The sequence below is a fragment of the Periplaneta americana genome, chromosome 1 (genome assembly GCF_040183065.1).
Source record: "Periplaneta americana isolate PAMFEO1 chromosome 1, P.americana_PAMFEO1_priV1, whole genome shotgun sequence".
NCBI lineage: Eukaryota > Metazoa > Arthropoda > Insecta > Blattodea > Blattidae > Periplaneta > Periplaneta americana.
This window is the reverse complement of record NC_091117.1, coordinates 170899943-170926831: the sequence shown is the minus strand read 5'-3', so window position 1 is coordinate 170926831 and position 26889 is coordinate 170899943. Positions and strand designations below refer to the sequence as shown.

General features: G+C 34.9%; 1 long non-coding RNA gene across 1 annotated transcript in view; it reads left to right on the top strand.

The window, feature by feature from the left end:
- Nucleotides 1-26889, top strand: part of LOC138709380 (uncharacterized) — a 389252-nt gene that overhangs the window by 158647 nt on the left and 203716 nt on the right. Inside the window, exon 3 of the long non-coding RNA XR_011334923.1 lies at nucleotides 7483-7546. This is a non-coding gene — a long non-coding RNA (uncharacterized lncRNA). The remainder of the gene's footprint in view (nucleotides 1-7482; nucleotides 7547-26889) is intronic.

The window sequence follows — 26889 nt, the reverse complement described above, 5'->3', positions numbered from 1 at the left end:
GTGGGCTCTAGAGGGACCATAACAAAACAATTCGTCTCATTCTGTCACAAATTTGGAATCACAACAACAACAATTAAGGAAATTTCTATCATAGCTTTCTGTAGATATTACGGCAGCACTTGTGCTTCATTTCAAATTACAGTTGAATTTTCTCAGTCTATTTTATTTTTACCTGTATATTTTTAATATACTGCAAATTTTCATTATTGTAAAATATTATCTACTGTAAATTTCAGTTTATTGTAGACAAATTACTTGTAAGATATTTTTAATGTTACTGTTTAACATCCTTTGTCTTTGGCAACCTCACCAAGTTGGGGAAGATATTAAATTATAATTATTAGCAGCCGATAGAACCCAGGTAAGTTACTGTAAATAATCTTCGACGCTTTCTGAGCCTCGATATTGAAAAGATGATATGATCTGCAACATGTTCCGACCGACATTCATGTATGAGAATGAAGTCAAAATTTAATTTTATGGAAAGTTAAGTGCGTTCCAAAGTCTTTGAAATCAAGTCATATGTAGCTTAAGAGGATGTGCGCTAGCTATATACAGCTGTCATGACTAACCTTCTAGTCTTGTAGGATTTATAAGTAAAGACTAGCTGAATTCAGCAGCTATAAACGTCATCAAATACCGAAGTACTAAATAATAATAATAATAATAATAATAATAATAATAATAATAATAATAATAATAAGAAGAAGAAGAAGAATTTATTTATTTATACAGACAGAGTTAAGGCCGTAGGACCTTCTCTTACACTCTACCAGGTCACAAGGTATACAAGCAGTGAAAATTTAACAAAAAGTTAAACAACAGAATAGTAACATATCACAAAAAAAAAATAATAATAGCATAATAAAATCGACACTAAATAACATGAAAATAATACCATAATAGAAAAAAGAAAGTAAAATACATTGGAATATTTTAAAAAGCAAATCATTCAGTAGAAATAGTTAATATGGAAAACGTAAGGAAGAATATAACAAAATGGAATGTAATAAAATAATAACAAATAAGAAAAGAAATACGAAAATTAAATAAAATCCACAATAAAAAGGGTATGATAATGAATTCATCTGGTGGCCACGAGAACAAAAAGGGGGAAAGGAAGGGAGAGAAATATATAGTATATATATATATATATATATATATATATATATATATATATATATATATATATATTACAAAACTATCGCAGAGAAAAGAGCCTTACAATTGAAAGGAATCTGAATTGAAAAAGTGCAATTTTAGTTTATTTTTGAAACTAGACAATGTCCAACAGTCTCTGACATGTTGTGATAGAGAGTTCCAGAGATGAGCTGCAGAGACCGTGAAAGATGAAGAGTAGAAGGATGTTCTGTGTTTAGGACTGGAGAGTGTGATATGGTATTGTGGGCGAGTATCTATTTCGTGATATGAGGACAAATGTTTAAAACGAGAAGCTAAGTAGCTAGGGTTAGAGTTCTGAAGAATATTGAGGAATAAAGTGAGAGAGTGAATAGTTCTTCGCTCTTTGAGACGGACCCAGGACAGCATATTTAGTGAAGGTGTAATACGGTCAGGTCTACGGACGTTACAAATAAATCGAACACATGCTGCATTTTGAACATTCTTGTATTAGTTTTAATTATTAAATAAGATTTCTATACTTTATAGATCCATTTATTTTACATTGCAGATTGTATAAACAGACATTCTGAGGATATTGGCGACACTGAAGCGGTAGTCAATATCATCACCATCATTGTTGAAGGTTGAACTTTTTGTTTTCTTTGTCCTCTCTCTTTTGCGAATTTTCTAACCAACATTTTACATTCAGAAGTGACAGGACTTTCTAGTGAAATGATCAGCATGGCGTAAGGCAACTTTCAAGAAAGTACAGAATAGTCCATAGACTCATGACGAAGGATACTGTCACTTCCCTTAGAAGGGGGCTAGCCTATATCTAATTCTCTGCGGCGAATCGAATCTACGTCCTCCAGACTTGCAGCCGCGAAATGAGACAAAAAACAAAACACATTCTGAACAGCTGCCCCATAACCATCTTGCGTATCAAAACACTTACAAAATGTGCCAGAGATCGAAACCCAATCCTTCCGGTGAGAAGTTGTTGGCTAACGTAGTAAAGTGCTTGTGGACCGACGAAATATTTTGAAAGTGCCAATTGAACAGAATAGATACCGTCCTTGAATACTAAAATGTCAATTTTTTTAAAATATGAACTGTATAGAAAACTTGCGGACACGATACCCATCTTTCATCAGTAGTCGATATTCAAGTTTTTCGACTGCTTCGTATTGCCAGAATTTCTTCTCAAGCCTCTTCTGAAAAGTTTTCACAAGTATGAAATCTATGACTGTGTGTTTACTTTAGTTTTGCTATAGGCCTATTCTACAGGATCATCCACGTACAACATTCACCTCACACCGCAAGCACAACGGCATGTATACGCCTCGTACAGTTACCGCTAAATAGGTCGCCATTCCGGCGGTTTATAGTTTATAAAACCTGTCGCGGGGGGGGAAATGTTTATAAACAACTTAAAAATGAATACAACTGCATCTTACCTGTGTTTGTGCGAGATCGTGCGTATTTGCTTGGTTTCCGCACAAAACCAATCCGCGGAAAGTCTAAAATTCCACATTCAGTATTCCCAACCTAACATACATAACAATTTCCCTCCTCTTACCGCTAAAGTGACACATTGATTTTACTGCTTTAGGCTTTTAACATATTATTTTTAGAGACGTTCAATATAGTAATAATTATAAATTGGAAACTTACCACTGCAATTTCACCTAAATTGCACTGTTAATTGTTGTTTTTAAATATTTGCAAAAATTAAGTAAACTTTACAACTCCACTAAAGTTACTGCATTCGTGATGCAAGTAACCTTAAGGAAGCCGTGAAAAAATCAACAAGATTCCATAGACTGGGGGGGAAAAAGACAGACGTATATCACGGCCTGCTGGAGTATAGTAAACACAGAAAACATTTTAAAGCAACAATGTTGAAGATAGATATTTTTGTTTTGCAAATTTGCCGTCATTGAAAAGAAACCAAGATGGAGATTTCATTACAACTAATTAGAAATTCCTCTTTCAGGTATGTAATAAACGATCTTCGCACAAAATAATGTACGATACACGAGCGGTATGTTTTCTTTCAATTCTCGGAAATTAAAAAAGCTCAACTACGTTTCGCTTTTTCAAACTTTTCTTCGAACATGAAAACTTCAACATACCGCTCTTGTAACGCATATTACTATTAAAGTGTCCTCCTCCTGCTTCAGTACATTTCTGCTATCTCCGAAGATTGCTCTGAAATACTAGACTAATCTCTTCTTGCAAAATGTTCGAAATGACTTGTCGGAAATTTTTTTCTACTTCTGCACAACTTAAAACTACAATAATTCACAGCTATATACTACAAACCTTCTCCAACTATTAGGTAGAATACAATAGCTTGCACTACAGTGTGGGCCAAAAGTCACGCATCATAGGAATTTGACTTATTCTTCGTTTACATGTTTCAGATAAACAATGTTGACGACTGAAGAGCGTGTAGAACTTATTCCCCTCTGTTATCCTATGTTTTCAGATGAAGCAAATTTTTATGTGGATTATGAGGTTAACAGGCAAAATTTACGTTACTGGTCTGGCAGTAATTCACATTGGTTTACCAGCAACAAACAAGAAGCTGCTCGTGTGTTGGTTTGGTGTGGTCTGTGGAAAGACCGTATCACTGGCCCATACTTTTTTCACGGAAATGTCGACAGTGATACTTACTTGACAATGTTGGGAGATTCTTTATAGCCCGATCTGGATATCATTGGTTCACATCCTGATTGGTTCATGCAGGATGGTGCACCACCACATTATGCCATTCAAGTACGGACTTGGCTGGACGACAACATCTCACAGTGGATTGGTCGTAGAGGACAAGTGGAATGGGCTCCTCGATCCCCAGATTTAAATGCAATGGATTTTGCTGTATAGGGCTACCTGAACGCAAAAGTCTACGCGGTAAAGATCAGGGCTGAAGATCACCTGCGAGAGCGAATTGTAGCAGAGTGCCGTGCTGTAACACCAAACTTGGTGACCAATGTTCTACGGAACACGGCTGACCGTTTACAGACATGTTTTAACATGAACGGTTCTCTTATTGAACACATAATACAGGGTGTCCGGGACAAAATTTACCAATAAGAAAGTTTAATAACTCACCAAATAATTGATGGATGAAAATGCTGTTTGCGGGAATTGACAAAGGGACTTCCTAAGTTTCGAATGACCACTAATAAACTTCTATGTGTGCACCTCTTGTAGCACGACAGATGTCCAGGCGATATTCAAGTTCTTACCATGTGTTCCGTAACATCTTTGGAGTGACAGTTGCACAAGCAGCGACAATTCTCCGACGCAGATCCTCCAAATCTGACACTACAGTCTTGTACACAATTTCTTTATGTATCCCCCAAAAAAGAAGTCCAGTGGGGTTAGGTCTGGGGATCTGGGAGGCCATGCTGTAGGTCCACCTCGACCAATCCATCGTTGAGGAAAGCATTCATTCAAGTGATCTGTAACATGTAATGCATAATGAGGCGGAGCTCCGTCTTGTTGGAAAACATATCCCTGTGGAATTTGAGGAATGGCGTAATTTTGCAGCATATCAAGATACACATTTCCATTGATAGTGTTTTCCACAAAAAAAAGAACGGTCCAATCACAGTTTCATGTGTAAGTCCGCACCAAACATTAATCTTAGGGCTGTCTCTTTCCAATTCCCTCACTACATGCGGATTTTCTGATCCCCAGATGCGACAATTATGCCTGTTGACGATCCCACGGACGTGGAAGGTGGACTCATCACTAAACACGACCTTCTGCAGATATTCATTTTCAATATCAATTTTCAACAGTATGTCACTAGCGAAATCATATCGTGCAGGCAAGTCGTTTGGTTTCAACTTTTGAACCAATTGAATCTTGTATGCATGCATACGTAACCTCTTGTGCAGAACATCGTGGATAGTTGACTTTGGAATTGCAAGTTCCCTGCTGGCATGGCGAACAGACTTACACTGGTTCCGTTGGAAAGCTTGCTGAATTCTGTCGACTTGCGCTTCTGTCACTTTCTTCCCGCGTGGTGTTTTCTCTACAAGAGAACCGGTCTCAAGAAGCTTTCTATGCCAAGTTGTTATTGTGTGCCTATCTGATGGTTGCTTCTCAGGCCACTGTTGTCTAAATCTTCTCTCCACTATCTTCGGATACTTGAATTCGGCAAGCCAATAGCAGCATTGAACTTTTTGTTGCACTGTGAACGCCATTTTAATTACAGCTATGTCAACAACAATGACCAAATGTTGCCAACATCACACACAAAACTTAAAATGTCCCTCTTTCATTTGCCGCAAATTTCATTTTCCTATCTCCATTATTACGCGCGTTATTAAACTTTCTTATTGGTAAATTTTGTCCCGGACACAGTGTAGAATAATCCCTATGGTGCGTGAATTTTGGCCCATTCTGTACATTACGTAGTGATCTCAAACAATTACAAAAAAACTTCTCCAGTTCACCATTCCGTCCAGTGCATCCTTGAGTAGGCCGTTCCTTCTCGATCAGTGACCCAACCAATTCCTTTTTCTCTTCCTGATCAGTTTCAGCATCATTCTTTCTTCACCCACTCTTTACAACACATCTTCATTTCTTATTCTGTCTGTCCATTTCGCACGCTCCATTCTTCTCCATACCCACATTTCGAATGCTTCTAGTCGTTTCTCTTCATTTCGTCGTAATGTCCATATTTCTGCACCCATGCAATACCACACTCCACACAAAACACTTCACTAGTCTCTTCCTCAGTTCTTTTTCCGCAGAAGATTCTCTTTTATCTATTAGAAACTTCCTTTGCCATTGCTATCCTCCTTTTGACTTCCTGACAGAAGCTAATGTTACTGCTTATAGCACACCCTAAGTGTTTGAGCTATCCACTTGCTCTACTGCCTCATTTAGAATTCGCAAGTTTATCTTCTGCATTTTTCTTCCTATGACCATGGTTTTCGTCTTGTTGGCATTTATCTTCATCCCATACTGCTCACAGCTTTTATTTAGATCTAGTGCATATCCTTTAGTATCATCTCTTCTTCTGCTAACAACACCATATCATCAGCAATCGTATGCACTTTATTCTTCTTCCTCCTACTATCACTCCTCCCATGTTCTGAAAACAGTTCTTGACTAAATCCTCCAAGTCGATGTTGAACAGAGTAGGTGATAAAGGGCATCCTTTACCTACTCCTCTCCCTATTTCACTTCCTTCTGACATTTTTTCTCCTATCCTTGCTTTGAGTCATATACTCATATATTCATGTCATATACTCATATCCTCTGTCATATACTCATATCCTCTGATTGAGGTTCTGACTGATATTTACCTCTATTATCAGGCAGTACATCTCACTTGACAATATCTGTCAGAGGAAGAACAAGTGTTGCATGCATCTGAAGCCTGATTAGTGTAATATGTAGCTTATTGGAGATGTGTGCAATGGAGGGGTAAAGGAACTGGCCACCCTGCCCATTATCTCCTGTCCTGGCCTAGTTGCCTCATGAGTGATGCCTTGGTGTCACTTGTTGGGTCCAGACCTGTCTTCGGACAGTGTTGACTTAAGGGGCTAGGTACAGCTTACAGCAGTAAAATTTTTTGAAATATGCAACATTTTTTCCTCCATTATTGTATCTTGTACAATAATGATAATTGGTATGTGTAAAACACTGTCTTTCTGCTATGTGAAAAAAAAATATATATATATACAGTATATATTAAGATTAAAAAACTACTTATATATAATTATTTTTTCAAAATAAAAAATAGTGGCAGTTCACTGTGCAGTGATGAAGCGTTTCCCTCATAACTCATAAACTTGTTAACTTTTTCATGTTTTCTCTCTTTTATTTTATTGTTGAAATTCATATTTATAATATCATGCTGTTTCAACTACATTCCTTAATAAATATTATTTTTTTTATTTTGTGTTAGAAGAATATACTGATGTTTTAAATTGAATTTATTTTTTATCAAACATATCGAAGGTAGAGAGTGATCTTGCATCATATTGTATATATGACATGTATTTATACACACAAAAAATTTCATCACAGAATGTTGGATAGTTTTTTATTTATGTGGGAACGCTTCATCACTGCACAATGAACAGAGTTTTGAAAAAAAAAAAGTAAATATTTTTTTTTTAAATAGTAAAAATATTTTTTTTTTCATATAGCAGAAGGACATTGTTTCACACATATTAATTTTCATTATTGTACAAGATACAGTCATGGAGGAAAACAAATGTTAAATATTTCTAAAATTTTACTACTGTAAGATGTACCTAATCCCTTAAATTTTGATCATTTTCTACGGAGGCACTTGTATTGATTTTATTAATTTGTTTCTATTTACAGAACAAATTCAGAATTCAAGTGTTGGATTTCTACAGGCGGATATCCCTTTCCTCGCACTAGCAAAGTAAGCATTTCCACACAATTTTATAAAATGCATGACTTGATAACCTAATATATCATCCACCACATCGGTCTCACGGCGATTTTCGAGCACTGATTACATCATAGATGTTACAGCGTTGATCATATAGCTACTAATTTATGAGATTCAATGCCTCCAATTTTGTCTCTGTACTAACAAGTAGACATAGTACCAATTTATTGGTTTCATTAATCTCAAATAAATTATGTTCCTCTTATATACATTTATATTTTCCAATGTATTTTCATATATTTTTTGGGTGTCTCATTTGACCCTAGTAGCTAGTTCTTATGTACTTACTACGTAAGGAGTTCGCAGATGAATAGTAGTGCCTAGTTATTTGGACTAATCAAGCATAACTGCCCAACAGAGTAGGTGACCCTCCAGGTATTACCAGTTTGTTCTGACGATGGAACCTGTATGTTGTTCAGAAATGTTGGAGATGTCAAGTTCTAGGATACAGTAGGATACTTAAAAATCTACTTCTGATATTTTAGCTACCATATACGCTGCAGTTTTGAAGAACTATTGCATCTCATTTTCTTTTTCGTCTGCATTCTCACGATACTTTACCCTGTAATGTCAAGTGAGACATTGGTCCGCAAAGAAATCTGTCCACAAGGTAGGCCTACATATCATAGTGATGCGAATAACACCTGGGTAATAATTTTGTATGGATCAGAATTACTTTACGTGCTTTAATGTAGGGGAAAGTTGCCTAATTCCGGGATACTCCTAATTCCGTGATACGTTTTTTTCACTGAAAGTCAGGGGATTGGGTATCTTGCTAGGAATTTCACTGATATCTGAAAAGTAGGCGAAAGATGCACTCTTTCGATAAAGATGTCTGGCGCTATGGTCGAGCGGCAAAGCTTTGACTGATATTCAATTTTAAAAAGGTATCACGGGATTAGGGATATCACGGAAATAGGCAACTTCACCCTACAACACGCAGCCCTTTCTATTCCCCTTCACTGTAAAACACATTGAATGGCGAGATTGCTAAGTAGGGTAAAGTTGCCTAATTCTGTGATACTCTAATTCCGTGATACGTTTTTTCACTGAATGTCACGGGATTGGGTATTTTGTTATGAAGTTCACCGATGTCTCAAAAGTGGGCGAAAGATGCACTCTTTCGAGAAAGATGTCTGGGGCTATGGTCGAAAGGCAAAGCTTTGACTGACATTCAATTTTAAAAAGAGTATCACGGGATTACGGATAAGACGGAAATAGACAACTTTACCTTACTAGACCATCGGAAATGACTGTGTTGACTAGTATGTTACGTTAACAGAAATTCAGCGACTGCATGGTGAAAATTTACTAAATTCATCTTTGCACCGAACATAAAATTATAGTACCTACTTACCTTATGATAACGTATCTCTCATTTTATAAAATAATAAACTACAGTATTTGCTTCTACAAGATCTTCAACCTTTAATTTTATGACCTCTGGTTACTTCCATAGCAAAGTTAATGAGTCATTGTTCTATTGTTGAAGGCTTTATAAGGTGTTACTATAGTAATTTTGTGATCAGTTTTTGAAGAGAGGAAAATTTTTCCGTAGTGGATGTGGATATGTGGTCCTTCATATAATTATCTTATATAATGACCGGTAAGTCCTAATTAATTAGTTTATTATATAAAAATAATAGATATATTATTGCATTACGCCATATTGATAGGTTTGTCCAACGTCACTTTTGTACTATTCAGAAATGATGAGATTGCGATTTTCAGACGATAGAGGAATGATGAAACGAAAATAACGAAGTAGATTATTATCAAAGTATTCGGAAGATAACTATACACTGTCTCCTTCTTCGTCATACAGTTTTTCTTTTAAACATATTGTTTTACGGGGAGGCCATATTCCACTTGTCAGAATTTTAGAGCCATATTCATAGACATTCTTAGCACGGGCTTCCGGTGGATGATCAGCGAAGTAACGTTTTTCGTATTCATAAACCAGTGTTAGCGATAATATATGATATGAATCCTGTACAAGTAATCAGTTGATAGCCGGGGCTAGTTTAGCACGCTCGTAGCGTGGGCTAGCGAAATGTCTATGCAACGTTCAAAATTTCGAACTGCCAAAATTTACACGTCCAACATGAACATATTCCAGATAGCCCGACATTGAACGTCTATCATGATTATGAAGTTTTGAGGTCAGAAATTCAACAATAAATATCATAGACCCTAATATCAGATTCAGCGATGTATGTAATAGAGGGGGAAAGGAACTGGCCGCCCTACCCCATATAATATATATATATATATATATATATATATATATATATATATATATATATATATATATACAGAGTGATTCACGAGGAAAGGTAAAAAAAATTAGGATATGATATCTTAGGCCATTTCGAGTGAAAAAGTTCATTTGAACATAGGTCCGTTTTCGAACGATGCATTTTTTTTTTGTAAAACGTCGCGCTCCAATGTGAATCAGACGTTGCTGACTTGAGAACTTGAGACAAGGTCACCGACCGCATTAAATGACGTAACATTGGAATCTGCATTGTGAGCGATGTAGATAAGAGAAAGAAACCGGGTGGTGGGGCATTACAAATGTCCAATCGCCTGCCCTTATCTGATGTAATGACACAGAACCCGCAGATAACACAAATAGCCTACACTATCGCTTATCAATTCACAGCAGTTCAGTCAGCTACCTACTGTACAGTAGTTATACAGGTACAGTTATCGGAAGTGTTAAGTTGTGTTTTTCAAGATGCCTTATAAATTTTCCACTACAGAATACGCTGATATTGTGTATGTTTATGATTTGTGCGCTGGAAGTTCCTTGCGTGCCGTCGCTGAATATGAACGACGCTTTCCGAACAGAAAGGTACCACATCGAAGAGTACTTACTATCAATAGGGTTGGATGAAAGACTTGGTATAGCAAAGGAACGGGGAAACGAGAGAGGCGCTAATAGACCGTATTTTGGATGCAGCATAAAGACAGCCACGTGCAACTCTCCTGAATGATGAGCGCGATTCACGCCCGAGCGCAACAGTGCATTGGAGCAGAAGGAGGTACCTTTGAAAATATGCGAAAACATCGATCCCCGACTTCTACAATAATAGGTAGCCTATGTATGCATGCGTGAATATAAACTTTAAATTTGTCCATTATCTGTCTCTAAATGCGAGTTAGTACAGTGAAATCTCAGAAGATTTTGTGAAATCAAAGAGCAATATCTCCGTAACCGTTCGAAAACGGACCCATATTCATATGAACTTTTTGACTCAGAATGACTTCAGAATTTACATCCTAATGTTTTTACCTTTCCTCGTGAATCACCCTGTATATATCCCTATATATACAGTATATATCCCTATATATACAGTATATTTCCCTATATATACAGTATATATAAATAATATAACAGACGGGTATATACTTACATCAGGTAGGCTATGTTTATTTTTCCATTCCACAATGGTCGTCTTGTTGGATCTTCTTGTGCAGAGAAGAGCAGCCTTCAATGTCAATTAAATGTGTTTAGGCTTATACTTACTCAGACGAGTGCCGATCGGAACTGTAGGCTATACCTATTCATGAATGTTTTCATAATATGGCATGTCTTGAACACACAGCTTTTTGTGCGAGAACGAAAACTTTGGTATGTAAACTTGGCATGTTAATGCTTAATGGAAGTTTCAAACTAAAATATTGTGAGGCATACTCGAAAGGAAATTTGTTTATGCTTTTTCTGTTTGTTGTACTCATTCAGTATTACAGTAACAACGAAGTATTTTATTTATTTATTTATTCATTCATTCATTTATTCGTTCGTTCATTTATTAATTAATTTGTTTACGTATTTATTTCTTTGTTTGTTTACATATTTATTTACGTATTATTTTATTTATTTATTTATTCATTAATTTTATTTATTTATTTATTTTATTTATTTATTCGTTCGTCCATTTATAAATTAATTTGTTTGTTTATGTATTTATTTATTTGTTTATTTACTTATATATTTATTCATTTATTCGTTCGTTAATTTATTAATTAATTTGTTTGTTTGCGCATTTATTTGTTTATTTACATATTTATTTACGTATTATTAATTTCTTTATTTCTTTATTCATTTATTCGTTCGTTAAATTATTAATTAATTTGTTTGTTTACGTATTCATTTATTTGTTTATTTAATATTTATTTACGTATTATTAATTTCTTTATTTATTTATTAATTTATTCGTTCGTTAAATTATTAATTAATTTGTTTGTTTACGTATTTATTTATTTGTTTATTTACATATTATTTATTTATTCATTTATTAACTTATTAATAAATTAATTAATTAATTTAAAATTTCCAAAAATTTATTTTATTTCAATATGCATGAAATTAACATTGCATTAAGAACACACAGTTCAGTTTGTAAGAGATGTATGGTCTATATTTCTGTTCCTTGCAATGATTCACGATTGATTTGATAATATTGTAGGTCTACATTTTGAAGATTAGGCTTACTCATTTCTGTAGGAGCTGTATTTAAATAGGTAGATTCTTAATGTTAGGTTTGATGCTAATAATTTCCTTGTAAACGCTGTAGACGACAAAACCAAAAGAAGAATGTCTACAGTTTTGCTTCTAAAATTAACATCAATTCCTGAGGTTTACAATGTATTATTATTATTGTTATTATTATGTTTCAATATTAAATAACAAATACACGAATCAATACCGGTAGACTATAATGAAATACTTCTTAACATTTTTTGTCTTTTATGTAGCATGTAACCTACATGGTTTGCCTATAACATTCTGAATTCCGTGAACTCTCGCTTTATCTAGATTATAACGTACACTCGTAGCAGTAGGTGTAGCATTGCCTTGGCTTCCGGGTGTAGTGTAAATAATTCAACATTTTAAAAATGATATGTCTGGACATGGGAGTTGACTCGGCCGGGCTGTTAGTTATCTCACTGCACTTACAATAAAATATGCTTTATTGCACCTCCCACGCACTGGCCGGGTCCCTCCTCTGCCCTCCCAGGTGTCAATTAAGTGTCCAGGCCGCTTTATTTATACGCAGGACTCGTGTGTTTATTGCTCTCCCCTCACCCCCTCTCTCTTCCATTCGTATTGATGTTATAGGACTGCGACCTATAAATCGATATTTTCCATATTACTCATTTTTCCCCTCGGAAAGTAAATATTTAAATACAAAGTCGGTTGTCTCATACTGTGTTATGACTTCCATATTTCTTTTTCATTGTAAATAGCCTGTGGTGGGAATATGAAATAAGGGCTTACGAAACTTAAAGCATTAATTTTCTTCGTTTTGTAAGTTCTCATGAAAATACAAACCCCATAATTTCTATGAGAACATTTAACGCTAGATATTGTAACGAATAGCGGGGGTCGTAGTTAACACAGTACAACACTACTTACTCAACACAGAGCAAATTAAAAAAAAACACTAATCCAATTTCTTCTGGAATCGGGATTCAACTCCGAGTCGGTAGATTTGTAAACACAAGTGCTACTACTGTCTTCCTCCGACGAGTTTAGCGCTGGGACCTGAGCTATTCTTGCCATCGGTGCGGGCGGGTTGAAGGTAGATTCTTTTGTTGCTAAAGCCAAGCCGAGCCGAGCGGAGTGGGAAGTATTAATCGTCCAAAAATATACAGTCTTCAGTTTGTAGTAGTGTGTGAATATTTCATATACATATTGTTTACCTAGGTCTATAAGGTTTTGTTATTAATATATTAAATATATTGTTGCAATTTTTGCTCAAACATCTCCCTGATGTTAGCTATGTTAATATTATAATGAATTACTCACATTAAATATTTCACCGTTACAAGCCATTTTTAAGGAAACATGCTGTGGAAAAGTTTTTGGTTTAATTCTATTGGAATTTTAGAATATGTGTGATTGGTATCGTGAAAAACAGATTCCTACAATGTCATGCGAAAATCATTTGTTGGTGATATCTTAAAATACAAATCAAGTAGTTTTACTTCTCAAGTGAGTTCAGCAGTACAGTATATTTAAATTGATTACTTTACAAATTTAATTCATTTCTACTAATCACTAAATTTTATAGTATGATTCTTCTTTTCATTTATATTATTGTAGTTTTATTATGATTTATCTTTTTATTTATTTTATTGTATTTGTATTTCTGGTGGTGCGATGGCCTTAACTTCACCAGAATAAATAAATAAATAAATAAATAAATAGATAAATAAAATTTTCTACAATACTTTCCTTCTCTGAACACGTAAGTAGGAATGGTTGTATCTCTATCTCGCCAAAAATACGTTAGAAAACTAATAGGCATACTGCTCTCGTAAACTGGGCAAATGTTTTCAGTATGATCGTACTTCCTTCCAGACTGCCGCTGTCACTGTCCCCTCCCACGCCAGTACCGCTCTAGACTAGTCGGAACCGCATTCTTCTCAGCACTAAACTCGTCAGAGGATGACAGTACTTTAGACACAACAAGGCAATGCATACATAATGATTTCAATAATTTAGAAGCTTTTCTTCAAAACTGAACATGTCCGCCGATGACGGAATTTGAGTTAGGGCTTGATCTCTGTTCAGATACCTGATTTCTACCTGAGCTTTTACTTATTTCCTACTAAAGGTGAATATATTTTATGGATACTGCATGAAAAATATTATTTTACAACAAAATGTAATGTTTCCTTTACATTGTAGTTCAACTGTTTAATATTTCTAATAATTTGTATTACAGAATATTAATGTTTTCTTTTCAAAACTAAACATGATCACTTTGAAAATCTGAAACTTCTTAATTCACCCCTACATTACATCTTTCCCCAGCAGTTGGCAACACTTAAATATCTCTATTCAACCCTCGGACTAACGAGATTTTAATGTGCGTTTACCTGAAAAGTTTGCGGCAATTGGTTCCCGCGCACTCGCTAGTTTTTGTGACAGTAATACATTTTGCTAGTGCATCAGAGTGATAGTTCAGTGAAAGAAGTTTCAGTAAAATAATTTTAGAATTGTACTGTTTAATGGATGTTTCAGTGGCAAAAATTAATTTTGGTTCGAGAAAGAGAGAAGGCTAAAATCAGAAATCAACTTGAAAAACATGAGAAATATGGCGATTCGAACTCGAGACTAATGTGTACAGATACTCGCGCGCGCACACACACACACACACGCGCACACACACACTCACATAAGCCTGCCATCGGTCCCTATCCTGAGCAAGATTAATTCAGTCTCTACCATCGTATCACACCTCCCTTAAATCCATTTTAATATTATCCCCGGTCAGCGCGTCTGGCTGCGAAACCAGGTGGCCCGGGTTCGAATTCCGGCCGGAACAAGTTACCTGGTTGAGGTTTTTTCCGGGGTTTTCCCTCAATCCAATACGAGCAAATGCTGGGTAACTTTCGGTGCTGGACCTCCGACTCATTTCACCGGCATTATCACCTTCATTTCATTCAGACGCTGAACAACCTAGATGTTGATACAACGTCGTAAAATAACTCAATAAAAAATATTATCCTTCCATCTACGTCTCGGTCTCCCCTAAGGTCTTTTTCCCTCTGATCTCCAAACTAATACTGTATATTCATTTCTGGAATCGCACATACGTGCTACATGCCCTGCCCATCTCAAACTTCTTGATTTAATGTTCCTAATTATGTCAGGTGAAGAATACAATGCGTGCAGTTCTGTGTTGTGTAACTGTCTCCATTCTCCTGTAACTTCAGCCCTCTTAGCCCCAAATATTTTCCTAAGCATCTTATTCTCGCACACCCTTAACCTATGTTCCTCTCTCAAAGTGAGAGTTAAAGTTTCACAACCATACAGAACAACCGGTAATATAACTGTTTTGTAAATTCTAACTTTAAGATTTTTTGACAGCAGACTGGATGACAAAAGCTTCTCAACCGAATAATAACACGCATTTCCCATATTTATTCTGCGTTTAATTTCTTCGCGAGTGTCATTTATATTTGTTACTGTTGCTCCAAGTTATTTTAACTTTTCAACCTTTCCAAAGGATAAATTTCCAATTTTTATATTTTCATTTCGTACTATATTCTGGTCATGAGAGACAATAATATAAGACTAATACAGCTGAGTAAATTTCAGAGATTGTGTTCACACAACACCTATTAATTGTGTTACACAAAAGCAACTTCTACAGATCTGATGTAGAACTGGAACAGATTTAAGGTGGAAAACAGATCTAGATGAAAGACTTATGATCCTGAGAGAAAGAGGTCGAGGAACTATACTAATTCAAAGAATTTGAGTGTGATGTACTTCATTAGAACCGAATTGCATAATTAATAAAAAGTGGCGACATTACAACAGAAAAGCGTGAGGGTGATAGATTCAAAAACAAATTTTCTGTAAAAGAAGACGCAGTTAGAAGATTTATGGCAGAATGTGCGATTGTGAATCTCATTATGGCCAATGTTTAATATATATTGATAATTGAAGTGGAATGCAGCTGTTTTAAAAAAATGAAACTGAATAAAAAAAGCCTTGTTTAGTAATCGTCCATAGAGTTCAGTGAAGATTGCATAGTTGGCACAACTGATAACAAGAGAACAGCTGATCATAACACATTACTATTATCTAGCGGAATATTTATAATGGTACAATAATACATTTTCAAGACAGTTTAGTAAGTCAATTAATATTTTATTGCATTAGAGTACATTATTTCTTCTAATCTTTACATATATTCCACTAATCGTGTAAGAGTCATTTAAATATACTGGAGTTTTGATTTTCACTACATACAGAGTGTCCTAGTAAAATGTATACACCCTTTGAATGACTAATTATTATGATACAGAAAAGTTTAAAAATTAAAAATAATGTGAACCAACGTAGAAACCAGCCATTTATTGAAAGTGTTCAAATTGTTGGTCATTGTGCTCCAGGCACAGATGATAACGCTGACCGATGGAATCCAAAACTTTCGTAATCATTTCGATTGGTATTTGGGTACATTCTCTTTCAATGACTGCTTTCAACTGGTTTCGTGCTATAAACATTGTGCTTGACATGTCCCCACAGAAAAAAGTCCATCGGAGCCAATTTCGGTGAGCGAGGGGAGTAGGAAAGTTGCCTATTTCCGTGATACCCCTAATCCCGTGATACTTTTTTAAAATTGAATGTCAGTCAAAGTTTTGCCGTTCGACAATAGCACCAGACATCTTTCTCGAAAGAGTGCATCTCTCGCCTACTTTTGAGACATCGGTGAACTTCCTAGCAAGATACCCATTCTTGTGACATTCAGTGAAAAAAATGTATCACGAAATTAGGCAACTTTACCCTACTCGGCAGTACCTCTTCGTCCTTCCATCTGTTCTGCAGGTGGCCGTTAAGATAGGCCCTCACATCGCGATGGTAGTGGGAAGGTGCTCTATCCTGCTGGAAGTATCATTCTTCATTTCTAAACATCTCTTGGATGCGTGCCTTGCCCGGATTCCTGTAGAAAGTTGAGGTAAATTGCACCAGTCACGGTACCATAAAAAAGGTCCAATTAAATCAAATGCTGACAAACCACACTACACTGTAACTCCTGGTAAGTTCACATTGTGTTACACTGTCACGTGAGGATTGTTAACTGCCCAGTAGGTGCAATTGTGACGATTATTTGAGCCATTTAACTTAAACTTGGCCTCATCACTGCAAAATCTTGTATGGAAATTAATTGTCCTCAGCATATTTTGCTTCGTACCACTCACAAAATTCAATTCTCCAGTCATGATCATCTTCATTCAGAGCATGGACTAATCTAGGAATAAAAATTTTCCATTGAGCACGCTTCAGAACGCGATGGACACCCGACTTTGAAAGTTCTGTCTCACGAGCCGCTTGCCGAACAGATTTTTTAGGAGATTCCTGAAAGCTTTCGTTGACTTCTCTTTCTCTTGTGGGGCTGATGGATGTTCGTGGTCATCCGGAATTGTTCTTATGGACATTCTGAACAGTTCCTTCATCCTCAAATTTATCTCGCAAACGAGTAATTGTGAGTCATGTTGGTGCATCTCATTGAAACTCCTTTCAAGAACTTATGTTCTCAGTCTTCCAGTAGCACTTTAGAATGAATTTTCTTTCCTCAAAGTTTAGTCTTGACTTCACCCATTATTTTAAGCGGTAACACCTGAAAAAAATATATTAAAAAGTGAGTTGGTTGTGAGCTATTAAAGAGTGTATACATTTTTTGGGGACATTCTGTATATCAAAACCTCTATTGAGATTATTATAGGTTATTTCATTGCCGTCATTAGACACAAAAATGTTACAGCAAAACGTGCTAATTGATCCTAATTCTACTGCTCTAACTTCTGTATAGACGTTACACGAAATCATAGGGATTCCTCAAAATCGTCTGTCACTTTTCTTTAAACGGAAGGAACAGTATTCTTTCAACTTCGATACCAATAATTTTCTCCACCACAACTCTCACATGTTATTGAACGAAATTGAAGATGATGGTGGTGTTGATAGTGATGAAGATTTTGTAACGGTGACGAGACAACTTTGATGATGTAACTATGATGATAATGGTGAACCGAGATAATAATCACGAGTGTAACGTTGATGGTGATGTGTTAATGACTGAAAACCTGTGGTGGTTTCTCGGGAGAGGGAAGGGATAAACGTCCTCCTCACATTTTGCTTCTTTTGAAAGTAAATAAGAAATAAAATATCTGCCTTGAAATTCTAGGAAGATTCCATAATTGTATTTTTAAATTCACAACTATCAGAAAACCTCGGTTGACCGAGTTTTAAACAACGCGCTCTCATGTGCTGTGCGAAAACTGTGAGAAGGATGCGAGATTGTTTGTGAGGAGGAAAGTCAATCCTTTCCTCCTTTACTGCAGAACACACATAGACAACAGCGCATTAGCGGCCAGAGAAAGAAACAGAGATTTAAGACAAGTAAATGAAATAATAGAGAGATCCTCCTCTGATTCTGCGCATGGGCAGGAAATAGTGTAGCAGACAGAAACCGACTGGTCATGCAGCAAGCTCGCGACTGCTGCCATCTAGCGATGTTGCATTCAACCGGACTGTAACTCATAGAAGGCATAATAAAAACAGTTTTAAATTATTAATCAATATTATTCATTGCATTTTATATAGGCTGGTTACTATTCATGGTTTGAAACTTTCGAGGATATTTGAGATTTAAAGTCGGGTTTACATAACACAAAGAGGAAGTAGTTTTACGTTAGTATCGCAGATCTTTTAGCCCCTGAAATTCATTTCCATTCGTTGTCTACTAGACAGGGCGACGGCCAATTGTCAATTTTGTAAAAATATATTTGAAATTGAAAGTACTCCAAACTACATTCTTGGGAAAATGTATATAGTACCGATACCATTGATATTAACATTAAATTTAATGCATTTTTCACTACATTTACGAATTATTTCAATGAATGTTTTCCAGTCAAGGTGGTGAAAAAATGTAAAAGTAAAAACTTGTGGATAACTCAGGGAATTAAAATATCATGTGTTACAAAAAGGAATCTATATTTAATGAGTACGAATAGTGATGATCCTCATGTTCTTAATTACTACAAGAATTACTGTAAAACTTTATCAAAAGTTATAAATTGGTTACCTGGTTGGGTTTTTCCGAGGTTTTCCCTAACCAAAAGTCAAATGCCGGGTAATCTTTTGGCGAATCGTCGGACCTCACCTCATCTCACTACATCTCGCCAAAATATTGTAAAAAATTGCACAAAATTGTAAAAATTGTAGAAAATTACTAAATTGTAAAACTGTAAAAATTGTAAAATATTGTAAAAATTTGTAAAAATTGTAATTGTAATATTGTAAAATTTTGACTTGTTCCACATCTTAAAGCTTCATTGCTGTAAGATCTATGGAATATAATAAATGAATGAATGAATGAACATTATTTTTAACATAAAAAACTCACTTAAAAAAAGCTCACTTAAACCTGCTCAAACTATATTTGAACAATAATGGTAGTACGACTTTACAAGAATTGACATAATTCACAAGCATGTGATACTGAACTTGTAAAATGTATATATGACAACACAGACCACGTGTGTGGGTGCAATGTTCTCGCTTTCCTAACAGATTACTTCCCATCCTCACTTCCGTAAAACGGTTCCGTTTACGTGTTAGTAGCTAGTCTCTTCCAACACGTGTGATGCTGTAGTGTGTGCGAAAAATTCTGCGAGGTTGTGAATTTCCTTGCAATTGTTAATTTGTGCAATTAATCAACAATGAATGGAAGTGAAAACATATTATATTTTGTACAATTTAGGAAACTCAGTTTACAAGAACAGATTATTGGTTTACAAAAGGGAAAGCCAACCTCAACACTATGTGGTCTTACATGTTTGCATGTAGGCTAATTTATAGCATTTTATTTCAAGAAAGTGTCATTTAGTACTGTTAACTTCTTTCCTTCTCTTAAGAAATATGCAGGAGCCGCCACTGCTGAAAACAAACAATGAATACGACGACGATAATGATGAAGATGATGAGGAGGACGACGACAATTATATCTTGTTTCTTCTTCATTCCTAATTAAAGAACGAATAAGTGCCTTCATAAGATAAATTAAACTTACTCGTAAGCGTGCTATTCAGTATCAGTAACAAATGCAAAGATATAAATAAGAAATAACGACTGCAGCAATTTGAGGACTCCTGGACGGAAATACCGACTTATTTCCCGTCGACAGCTCGATCATTGCTCACAGGACCGATATAATAGTTATAAAACTACAATTCCTCATCGTGCTGTACGTCTATGAAAACTGCTACTTATGGCTCGAACAACTAAATTGCCTACACATTCTCGCTTTATGTCGCACACAGAACAACTTATATTTCTTCATCAAATGATATATGAAGATCACAAGTTACATTATGATTTGGACATTTAGAGTCAATGACGTCTTGTCTACCAGTCTTATTTATTTTACAACACCAATCCCTAAGCAAACTCTCCTGCATTCCAATATGTAATGATATACAACACATTTCATTCAACCTAGTAGACTATGCTGTGCCTGTATGTTTTATTTTTCCACATCATATTACGTGTAACTGACTGTAAAATATAGTGTATAAAATTGGACAAAATTTATATAATGTTATAGGAATTTAAATTTCATTTTGCAGCACATTACCTTTATTGATATGACAACTTATGAGGTCTCATATTATTTCAATATTGTTTAAACTTATTTTGTCACTTAAAGTAACTTCTAGCTGTTTATTTAGGTTTGACACCATTTTATCTCCAAATTATGGAGCAAAGAAAAAGCTTTTTCTTTTGCTTTGACCTCAAACATCCTCTCGTAATAGCGTGTATAAACTATTGTGAATCAATTTTCTGTCTTTGACGTTGTGTGTGATGCATCGTACAAATACAGGGACATCATTTTATTTTTACTAACATTTCTAATATTAACCTGGTTATACCTTTGGATTAACGGTTGATAACCGGAAACACAGTTTGCTACCCCCTTCCACGAGTGGAGTTCGATGATACTGGCTTAAAATACAAACGAATCACCTCACTAGGTATAGGAGGGAAGAAAAGTAGTTCATCAATTTATGTAGACTAGGAAATATCACGCTTTTGAGTTTGATAATTTTCATTAGGTTTTTGTTTAATCAAAATACAGTACAGTATTAGCAATGAGTGTTTTTACTAACGAACTGAGCTGTATTCATTATGCAGTGTATATTATACTGTCTACAGCACATTAGCGTACAATGTAAAGAATGAAGTTAAATTGAAAAATAATCATAATATGGATGTTTAAACACATTTTTGAAAATGGTGACCGTTCGTTTCGATACAGGCTCCAGTTCTAATGTGTGTAATTCCAATTACCAGTTTCGTCCTTCGGACTAGTAACTAATATTGAAATAATTCTGTACCTACTCTGCAAAAGAGTACCGTACCTTACGTACTGTAAATTCAATCTTCACTTCTACCCGATCCGAAAACATAAAATTACTCAGACATGCTTTCTACTGTCCGTCCAAGTGGTTATGTCGCAGGATCGTAGAAAGGGGAGAAATCACGTGACAATTAATTACTTAACGAGACCCTTTTATTTAAGTTATTTTAAACAATTATATAATATTACCTAGACGTCCAATTCCTAACAGAAATCAATGTTCTCAGAAAGGAGCTAAGACAGCGCAGCCACTGGCCTTTACAGAGGGGCGAAAAGTAGGTGGGGAAAACCGGGATGCGATATGGGAAAATGGACGACAGTACCTGTGCGAAAATGATGCAATATTGAAAGCTCTTTCGTCACTGGAAAACGCGAACATATTTTTGGAACGTACTGTTTACTATGACCGTAAGGCTACTATGACTGTATATGCAGTCTTGGATCTGTGTGTAGGAAGGTTGAACTTCATTAGTAGAAGGGGTGGGAGTGAAGTACATTCAAAAACTCGGGTACAATAAAAATTGAAGTAAAAATAAAATGATGTCCCTATACATCTGAATTACACTGAGACGAGGACATTGTGATAGAAAAGTTGTGGAATTCTGAAAAAGGAAATGAGATTTTATGTAAAATTTCAAATTCCTCATTGTTCATTATTTACAAAATGTCCCATATTTATATTACTCGTATTCGTCGTTTTAGAAAGTTTTATAATAAAATCCACAGATATTTCGTATGAGTATAACCTCAAAATGATATTTAGACTGTTCGCCATTTTGTCACTTTTAGTTCCTCGAGAATAAAAAGCGAATAAAGGCTGCTTAGTTCAGTGACTTCTCAGAATGCAGAATATTAAAATTCCATATTGATCACCTTGATAGCTCTGTTGGCAGAGCTATGATTTATGATGACTGTAATCCCGTGTGCAAATTCTGATGGTGATGGAATCGTATTTGTGGTAAACAAAGCCAAGATTTCTGCGTCGTTTTCCTCCATCATTCCACCGTCATTATGCATTTCAGTAATTTACTCATGATCATCATTCCAATAGCAGGCCTACCATCCAAGATGGCGTACTATTCTTACAGGCATACAGATGGCATCAGTCTCAGGAGACGTAATACTCATTTGGAGTATGAAAGGGCGCTTTAGTTGGCCTTCATTGGAACTTTTAGGCGTGCAGGCTGAATCGATAGATGGCACCATACCGAAGGGCGGCTCGCGGCAGGATCGTCTTGGCTGTCTACGCATTCGCGGATTGCACGGATTTGATAATAAAAACCGAAACTAACCACACCTAACCTTCGTATATGCAAGGTGTGTAACCGGAGCACGAAGGGGGAACTTCTTGATTTGAACCGGAATGTACACGCGAAAATAAATTCAGGTAAGGATCACGCTGGCACTGCATGAGAGGTACGCGCATGCGTCACAGCCAAACTGTTCCTATCGCGAACCCCTCCTCCACACCGCTGAGTCACGATTCTACCATATCGCAACTCAGAAGTCGTTTAAACTATAGGAGCGGTAATGTAGGCCTACAATAAACTCAGTAGATGCTGCAGTCCTAAGCTTCGGTCCCCTCCTCCGTACAAAAAAAAAAAAAAAAAGAAAACTATGTTGAATGTGTAACTATGATGACTATCTCGTAAATAAGTTTTAAATTCCGCCATTTTTAAATAGATTAACATGTCAATAGGATTGAAAGGTTAAGAGTAAATATTTAACAAAATAAATGAATATGTTTTTTTTTTAAGTGAGGAAAAGTAAATTTAAAGGGAAATTGAAAAAAGAAACTGTTACTCTTAGAGGAAAACTATTTGGAAATATATAATTCCGGACATGTGGGCTGATAGTCTAGGTTACAGTTGTTGGTTTCTGAAGTAATTATACGCATTTTACAGATACTTAAGGTTTTATTGAGATTTAAAATATGAAAAAAAAAGCTGCTCTATAAAAAAATCAATTTTGTAACAGTAAAATCAAATACGATACAGATATTGTCGTGCTGTTCCTGAATTACTTTACTGGAGATCATACACAATCAATAAACAAAATGTACAATAATTATAATTTAAAAAAATAGGAAAATATCATGAATGATGAAGAGAAATCAGTTTTTTCTCTTGGGTTGTAATTACTGTTTTCCAGTCACCGTACGTTGCATTATTGTCTGTAGGCCAGTCCTGTAGCTCTTCATAAAATGCCGTTTGCTCACTTGAGATGTAGGGCCTATTGCTTCATTTTTCCCAAATCTTGCACTTCTATCCGTTTTATTGGCACTTTTCCTGCTGGGTAGACTGGGCTTGTTGGCGGAATAACAGATTCTCGCAGAAATACCATGAAGAATTTGTAGCTTACTAATTCATTGATATTACTAGGTCAGCGGTGACCAAAGCGGGTGTCGTGAATATATCGTGTAATAACAGACATTCAAACGGGTACGAGGAGTTTCCTGTACATTGCTGTGTGTTTCATTCACGTACTGAAGGCAAGCAGTGGCTGTATCATGTCGCTCTACAAACTCTGTCTCTACAAGCAGTAAGAGGTGGTTTCGTAAAGAATCAGAAGTGAAACTTTTATTAGGAGTATATAGAAACATTAATTTCCACGCTGAATAATGTATTATTATTATTATTATTATTATTATTATTATTATTACTGACCACTAATTATGTGTTTCTATCATTCTTCTGTACGTGCATGAATATTGATATTTTTAGATCTTCTCCCTACAAGGATAAAATTATTAGCTTTTTTCTCAATTTTAATCCTCTTAATCTTTAGATGAGGGTAACTATTTATTAGTTATTCTTTTAATAATAATATTGTAGAAAAACTGATTCAATATTATGTGCCAACGAACTGTTAAACGCCAGGAATTGACATGTCTTAAATCATAGCCAGGAAGAGAAAGATGAGATAAATAAATGCAAGGAAGTCAGCTACCTAATGGAGTTTGAAATATCTCGTGCTCGAAAGCCTATTAATAGAACAGAATTTCTCAAAAGAGTAATGATTAAAATAACTTAAATAACTTGTCAATAAGGAGTTTTTAATTTTGAAAAACTACAAATTTCTCGGCCAAGTATCGAGAGAAGAATTTAGAAAATTCCTGATTGTATTCAAGAGAAATGTTAAAAAAAAAAGCAAGAAAAATCGTATATTATTCACTGGCTCTTGATGACAGCAGTGACATTACTGATACAGCAAAGCTTGAGATTTTTATCCGCGGGATTGATCAAGATGTTAGTACAGGAACCACCACCGGTTGTAGTTTTCATGCCAAGTACCTTTCCTCCGTCTCCTTACTTCATAGGCTGTCTGTCGCAGGTCATCACTGTAGCCCGAGTTTTGGTCACCGCTGTACTAGATACTTTGATATCTCCAACTCTGTCATGTGTATGTTCAAAGTGGAATAAGGCACACATTGCAAAATTGATTATCTAATTTCTTTGTTTGTTCCTTCTTTCTTCAGAAACAGCAGTCTTTTGTAAAGTTTCTTCTATTTTCAACTGTTCGCACTCAATCACCACGCCAATTGAATAGTTTTAAGACGATACATATCATTGACTATTGACCAATTAAAACAAATTATGATTTTAACTTGCCTCTAACAAACCAATGAACAATGTTATTGGCGCCGTTTCAAGCTAAAATTATGGGTTTATCAATGTACTTTTGAAACTACGATAAAAGTGAAAATGTAAAAAATCATTACTTACGTCCTTTTAAAAAATTCAATTCAAATGTTCTTTTAGTATTCGTTCTCGGTAGTCTAGTGACCGCGTTACTTGCCTCTGAACTGAAGTATCGTCGTTCCTGACCCAACTAGAGGCAATTGATTTTTAGGCAGAAAAATCCTAAGTCCGTATCCAAACAGGCGAGATAGTAAACGATAAACATAGATATAATAATAATAATAATAATAATAATAATAATAATAATAATAATAATAGCAATGATAATAATAATGATGATGATAATAATAATAATAATAATAATAATAATAATAATAATAATAATAATAATAATAATAATAATAATAATAATGATAACACATGCACAAAGACGGAATGGCTAGAATACTTTGCAAATAATCAACAAATGCATTTAATTGTAATAAATCACCACTTACAGACAACGTTGTAAGAATATAAAGTGATGAAGTTGATCTTCTTCTGGCTTTCTAATTGAATAAATGAATTTATTCTCTTAATTATAGGTTGGAGTGGAACTTATAAACCCAACCTTTATCCATTAATTTTACTACAGAAAAAAGTATTAAAAATTTGTTTAAAAAAGAGACAGATTACTCAACTGAACTGTTGTTTAAACATTTCAAAGTTTTCGACATTAAACAAATTTATTACTTTATTTTATTAAAGTATTTTCACAAAAATTTGAATAACTTTGAAAGGTATATAGAACTAAAAATATGAATTTTCTGCGTTTGTCTGAACCTAAATGTAAAACCAATGCAACGTTTTATCATAGGTCCCAGATTATTAAAAAAATGTTATTCTAATATTATTTTAAACACGAATCCTCTCCAAATTAACAAACAAATAAAAACGTATTGGATTTATAGTTTGGTTTTAAACATATTAAACACTTTGTAATCTGTATTCACTCTCAATTTTAATTTTATCTTTGTCTGTATTGGAATCCCCTCCTGAGCACGAGTCTTACTCATTCAGGAGTAGGCTAATTTATCTTACATTGTATTAACTTGTATTCATTTCAAACTTACTAGCAATAAATAAATAAATGAATAAATAAATAAATAAATAAATAAATAAATAAATAAATAAATAAATAAATAAATAAATAAATAAATAAATAAATAAATAAATAAATAAATAAATAAATAAATAAATAATTTCCTTGTTATGCAGTTATTTACGTATTTATTTTTTAATTTTTATGTTCCCTATTCATATAGCACATTCAATTTACTGTTCTAGACTTATATAACGAATAAATATTGCTGAAAAATCAGCACATATTTTTATAATAGGCCTATATACCGATGCTATATTTCATATTAATACTGTGTATAGTATGAATATCGATGTCACTGCAGGTTAACAAGTCCGACGCCTAACGCAGTAGAATATCGGCAGCGTCGCCTCTATTTGCCGCCGAAATACTCCGCTAGCTCATCGGTTAGAAAAAACAACCGAGTACAATAACAATTAGAGAATTAAATTTGCTCTCTTATAAGTCTATTGAAAATCTTGGGAAAGGGTGAGAATAAACCTAACACTGTAAATTTCTAGGACTGCAGTGAAATTGTGCTGCTAATTCGTTTGATGTCCACCTTTCATAGACCTTAATTTCTTTTAAATTAAGATA